Here is a 7206-nt window from a genome sequence, read left to right on the forward strand (position 1 = left end):
GTATGTATGTATGTATGTATGTATGTATGTATGTATGTATGTTTGTATGTATGTATGTAGTTTGTATGTATGTATGAATCACCAAGTTGTGCTTGCGGGGGTTGAGCTCTGGCTCTTTCAGCCCGCCTCTCAACTGTCAATCATTCAACTGATTTTTGACACACACACACACTCACACACTCACACACTCACCCACCCACACTCACACACACACACACACACACACACACACACACACACACAGACACACACACACACACACACACACACACACACACACACACACACACACACACACACACACACACACACACACACACACACACACACACACACACACACACCTTGAGTTTTGGCCAGAGCCATAAGGTAGTGAAGAAAAACAGTTTAAATAGCGTAATTCAAAATAGTTGGGGAAGTATTGTGGCAGTGTGGAGCAGACCTCACCGACCTCTGACCGCGTGACCTCACCCCGGCAGCAACCTTCTACCACCACGTGGGACGACGCTTGGAGATTCACTCACCTATTGTGTTAGCAGGACGGTAAGATACTTGGAACCCCAGTGGGTAAGGTTGCATTATAGCAATGACTAGGTCAGGAAGGGTGTCTAGGTCCAACAGTATTATGATTGAGGAAGAAGATAGGTTTGTGGAGAAGATGATTGGGAAATTTGTAGAGAAGAGGGATGTTTGGATAGGTGATCTAATCCAGGGGATTAAAAGTGAAGTCTTTAATAAGATACAGGGCGAGGTTCAAAGACTCAAACAAGAGTTTATGGATTATATTCAAGAGGAAATCAGGAAGAGCAGGGTAGAATGGCAAGGAGAAATATCTAGGCTTACTAATGAATTTGGCAGGAATAAGGGAAGCTTGGCAGGGGAAGGGGGAGTAGTAGTAGGTGGAGTAGCGGGTGTAGGAGGGGTGGGGGTCAGCCAGGGAGAAGGCCACCAGCATGACCATGAACTGAGAAAGAGGACAATCATAATCCATGGATTACTTGAAGCCAGGGCACCATCGAGGCAGGAAAGGATGGAGATTGAGGATTTGGAACTACAGGGGATCTTGAGAGACATGAGAGCCCAGATGGCAGGGAATGAGGTGCAAGTCCACCGACGCATTGGACCATACAACTGTAACAGGAAACGACCTGTCCTGGTACAGTTCACTAACGAAGAGGCAGTGGATTACATACTGCATCACAAACACCTACTCAGAGGTAGCGAAAATTACTACAACGTATTTATTGACAAATTCATGACGAAGGAGGAACAGATTGCCCACAGAGCAAGCAAACAACAGTACGACTCTTCCCATTTGAGCGCAGCTACACACCCCAGTGCTAAACCACCCCATGCTAACCAGCTCACACGTGCTTCTCAGGTCACCCCTTCCCCAAATCAGCCGCCCCTGCTTATCTCCCCAGCACATCCCTTGACCCCTCTGACCCCACTGGAGTCAAATTCATCCCACATTCCAAGGACCCCCTCATCACCTCAGCCCCCAAAACCCGTCCAGCCCTCATCCCCTCAACCCCCAAAACCCACCCAGCTCTCATCCCCTCAACCCCCAAAACCCATCCAGACCTCATCCCCTCAACCCCAAGAACCCACCCAGACCTCATCCCCTCAACACCCAAAGCCTACCCAGCCCTCACCCCTCCTCATCCCCTCTCCTTCCATGTGACCCCCCACCCTTGCGAGGGAGGTGGGAGGTCCCCCCCACCCCCTCTATCCTTCCCCCTCCCAACCTCTCAACCTCTATCTGTCTCCCAACCTTACGCTATCTCCCAACCCCTCTATGCCCTCCCTAATCTTCAGACCCAGTATGCCCTTCCTACTCCAGACCTACCTACCCAGGCCCTACCCCAGACCCTCCTACCTACCTTCCTAGAAGCCCAGCCCCCAGTAGCCCCACAAGCACTCTTTCTGAACACCCCCCTCCTGAACTCTTTCACCCCCCATACACCCCCCGGACCCCCCCCAGACACCCCCCGGCTCCCCCCGGACATCCCCCGGACCCTCCCCGCCCCCAGTCATCCCCCAGACACCCCCCAGATCCCCCAGATCCCCTCTGCCCCCAGTCACCCCCCAGACATCACCCAGATCCCCCCAGACCCCCAGAGAAAGGGAGAACTCTGGTACAAGAGTTTCCATGAAGAATCTCAAGGTTTGGTACACCAATGCTGATGGGGTATCTAATAAAGCAGAAGAGATAAAAGAAAGAGTGAGTGAAGCAGATCCTGACATAGTTGCAATTGTGGAAACTAAAATTAATGACATGATCTCAGATGCAATCTTTCCTGAAGGGTACCAGGTGATACGAAAAGAGAGGACACAGAGACAGGGAGGGGGAGTAGCACTCCTAATAAAGCGGAAATGGAAGTTTGAAGACCTGGGAAATCGAGTTACCAATGAGTGCACAAGCTTCATACATGGAACTCTGACAGTAGATGGGAGGAAGATTGTGATCCTGGTAATCTACAATCCCCCACCAAACAGTAGAAGACCCAGGCAGGAGTATGATGACAACAACAAAGCATGTATAGATGAACTGCAGAAGGCAGCAACACTAGCCCACAGAATGAGAGCGAAGCTGCTGATCATGGGGGACCTAAATCATGGAGAGATAAATTGGGAATCAAGGAATCCCCATGGAGGGGACGAAACGTGGGGAGCAAAATTAGTAGATGTTATAGACAGGAATTTCCTGACACAACATGTGAAGGAAGACACAAGGGAAAGAGGAGGAGATGCACCGAGCCTATTAGACCTGATTTTCACCCAGAACGTAGAAGATATCGAGAATTTAGAGCATGAAATAAATTTAGCATGAAATTTAGAGCATGGCCCTCTAGGGGCCAGTGACCATTGTGTCCTAGTCTTTGACTACATGATGGAATTCAAACTTATGACCATGGGACAAGAGATCTGGGAAAGGAGAGCTGACTACAGGAAAGGGGACTATATGAGGATAAGGGACTATCTGGGTGAAGTGCAGTGGGAGGAAGAAATTAGAGGAAAAACAGTCCAAGATATGATGGACCTAGTCATACAGAAATGCCTGGAGGCCGAAGAGAGATTTATACCAACGGTAAAGGGAAAAAATAAGAAGGAATATAATAACCCATGGTTTAATAGACAGTGTCAGGAAGCAAAAATGGCCAGCAGACGGGAGTGAAGGAAGTACAGAAGACAAAGAACAGAGGACAACAGAAGCAGATACAACAGAGCTAGGAACGATTACATTAACATAAGACGAACATCGGAAAGGGACTATGAGAACGATATTGCAATCAAAGCGAAAAAAACAACCTAAGTTACTACACAGTCATATAAGAAGAAAAATGTCGGTGAACGACCAAGTGACAAGACTAAGGAAGACAGAGGGGGCATATACTGAAAGTGACAAGGAAATCTGCGAGGCACTGAATGCCAGTTTCCATGGAGTGTTCACTACCGAGCCTGAGCAGCTCCCATTGTTGAAGGGGTTACCCTAGATGAAAGACTATCAGATATAGAGGTGACAGCAGAGGAGGTAATGAAACAGTTGACAACTCTAGATGCAACTAAAGCAGTTGGACCAGACAAAGTATCACCGTGGATACTAAAAGAAGCAGCACAGGCCCTCAGCGTGCCTCTGGCAATGATCTTTAATGAGTCACTTATGTCAGGAGAATTGCCCAGTTGCTGGAAGAAGGCAAATGTCGTGCCGATCTTCAAGAAAGGAGATAGGGAGGAGGCACTTAACTACAGACCTGTATCACTGACAAGCATCCCCTGTAAAATACTGGAAAGAATAATTAGGCTGCGACTGGTTGCACACCTGGAGACATTAGGTTTGTGAACAAACATCAACATGGGTTCTGGACAGGGAAATCGTGCCTAACAAACCTTCTGGAATTCTATGATAAAATAACGAGGATAAGACAGGACAGAGATGGTTGGGCAGACTGCATATTTCTGGACTGCCAAAAGCCTTTGATACAGTACCGCACATGAGACTGCTGTTCAAGCTCGAGAGGCAGGCGGGGGTGGGGGGAAAGGTCCTAGAATGGATAAGGAACTACCTAACAGGAAGGAGCCAAAGAGTTACGGTAAGGGGCGAGAAGTCGGACTGGCGAACAGTAACAAGTGGAGTACCACAAGGATCGGTGCTGGGACCAATTCTATTTCTTGTATATGTTAACGACATGTTTACAGGCGTAGAGTCCTACATGTCGATGTTTGCGGATGATGCAAAGTTGATGAGAAGAGTTGTGACAGATGAGGATTGCAGGATCCTCCAAGAGGACCTGAACAGATTGCAGAGATGGTCAGAGAAATGGCTACTAGAATTCAACACGAGCAAATGTAAAGTTATGGAAATGGGACTAGGAGATAGGAGACCAAAGGGACAGTACACAATGAAGGGGAACAGCCTACCTGTAACGACGCGTGAAAGAGACCTGGGGGTGGACGTAACACCTAATCTATCTCCTGAGGCACATATTAATAGGATAACGACAGCAGCGTACTCTACACTGGCAAAAGTTAGAACATCATTCAGAAACCTAAGTAAGGAGGCATTTAGGGCGCTTTACACTGCCTACGTAAGGCCAGTCTTAGAGTATGCCGCCTCATCATGGAGTCCCATCTGAAGAAGCATATAATGAAACTGGAAAAGGTTCAGAGGTTTGCAACGAGACTCGTCCCAGAGCTACGAGGGATGGGGTATGAAGAGCGCCTGAGGGAAATGTGCCTTACGACACTAGAAAGAAGAAGGGAGAGGGGGGACATGATAGGAACGTATAAGATACTCAGAGGAATTGACAGAGTGGACATAGACGAAATGTTCACACGGAATAGTAACAGAACGAGAGGACATGGATGGAAGCTTGAAACTCAGATGAGTCACAGAGATGTTAGGAAGTTTTCTTTTAGCGTGAGAGTAGTGGGGAAATGGAATGCACTTCAGGAACAGGTTGTGGAAGCAAATACTATTCATAATTTTAAAACCAGGTATGATAGGGAAATAGGACAGGAGTCATTGCTGTAAACAACCGATGCTCGAAAGGCGGGATCCAAGAGTCAATGCTCGATCCTGCAGACACAACTAGGTGAGTACAACTAGGTGAGTACACACACACAGGAAGTAAGGAAGTGTTTACTAGAGTTCGATGTGACAAAGGCTATAGGCCCAGATGGAATCTCCCCTTGGATACTAAAGGAAGGAGCAGAAAAACTGTGCCTACCACTCTCCATAGTGTATAACAAATCTCTGGCAACAGGGGAACTGCCAGAAATTTGGAAAGCAGCTAACGTAGTCCCGATATACAAGAAAGGGGATAGACAGGAGGCACTGAATTACAGGCCAGTGTCCCTAACCTGCATACCATGCAAACTGATGGAGAAGATTGTACGAAGAAAGCTATTGAAGCACCTGGAGCGAAAGAACTTTGTAACACAGCACCAACATGGATTCAGGAATGGCAGGTCCTGCCTCACAGGGTTACTTGAATTCTACGACCGGGCAACAAAAATAAAGCAAGAAAGAGAAGGGTAGGCAGACTGCATATTTTTGGATTGTCAGAAAGCCTTTGATACAGTGCCACACAAGAGGCTAGTGAAAAAGCTGGAGATGCAGGCTGGAGTGAAAGGGAAGGTACTCCGTTGGATACAGGAGTACCTAAGCAACAAGAGACAACGAGTTAGTGTGAGGGGTGAGGTCTCAGATTGGCGAGACGTTACGAGTGGAGTCCCGCAGGGGTGAGTCCTTGGACCTATACTGTTTCTGATATATGTAAATGATCTCCCAGAGGGTATAGAATCGTTTCTCTCCATGTTTGCCGATGATGCAAAAATTATGAGGAGGATTGAAACTGAGGACGATAGTAGGAGGCTACAAGATGACCTAGACAGAGTGAATGGTCCAACAAATGGCTGTTGAAGTTCAACCCGAGTAAATGCAAAGTAATGAAACTAGGCAGCGGAAACAGGAGGCCAGACACAGGATACAGAATAGGAGATGAAGTACTTAATGAAACGAACAGAGAGAAAGATCTAGGAGGTGATATCACACCAAACCTGTCTCCTGAAGCCCACATAAAATGAATAACGTCTGCGGCATATGCGAGGCTGGCTAACATCAGAACTGCCTTCAGGAACCTGTGCAAGGAATCATTCAGAACCTTATATACCACACACGTAAGACCAATCCAGGAGTATGCGGCACCAGCATGGAGCCCGTACCTTGTCTAGCTCAAGACGAAGCTTGAAAAAGTTCAGAGGTATGCCACTAGGCTAGTCCCAGAACAAAGAGGCATGAGTTACGAGTTACGAGGACAGGCTGCGAGAAATGCACCTCACGACACTGGAAGACAGAAAAGTAATGAGAGACATGATCACTACCTACAAAATTTTCAGATGAACTGAACAGGGTAGATAAAGATAAACTGTTTAACACAGGTGGTACCCGAAAAAGGGGACAAGGTGGAAACTTAGTACCTAAATGAGTCACAGGGACGTTAGAAAGATATTTTTCAGTGTTAGAGTAGTTAACAGGTGGAATGTATTAGGCAATGATGTGGTGGAGGCTGACTCTACACATGGTTTCAAAGGTAGATATGATAGAGCCCATTAGGCTCAGGAATCTGTAAACCAGTTGATTGCCAGTTGAGAGGCGGGTCCAAAGAGCCAGAGCTCAACCCCCGCAAGCACAACTAGGTGAGTACACACACACAAACCCCTGTTAACTACACCACATGAGGGCGTGCCTTCACCCCGAGCAATCCCTGCCCCCAATCCTAAGCACTCCCTGACCCCCCCCCCCTCCCCCAGGACTTCCTTCCTGTCCCAAGCAGGTCTGAGCAAGACCTAAGCAATCCATCCCCCACTCCACCTCCCACTGAAACCCCTGGCAACTACCTCACAGGAGGATGAGCCTACCCAAGTAGCAATGACCATGGAACAACTTCCTACACTTGTAAGGAGAGTGGGTGAAAATTGGTATAGGAAAGTGAGTTTCAGGGAAATGTACTCAAACATCGATGGGATTACCAATAAAGCAAGTGAACTGGCGGAAAGCGCGCAAGAAGAATACCCAGATGTAATAGGACTCACGGAAACAAGATTGTCAGGAGTCATAACAGATGCTGTGTTTCCAAAGGACTACTATATAGTAATTAAAGAGAGGAAAGAGAGAGTAGGTGGAGGAGTGGCCCAGTTGAT

The sequence above is a fragment of the Procambarus clarkii genome, chromosome 2 (genome assembly GCF_040958095.1).
Source record: "Procambarus clarkii isolate CNS0578487 chromosome 2, FALCON_Pclarkii_2.0, whole genome shotgun sequence".
NCBI classification, from domain to species: Eukaryota; Metazoa; Arthropoda; class Malacostraca; order Decapoda; family Cambaridae; genus Procambarus; species Procambarus clarkii.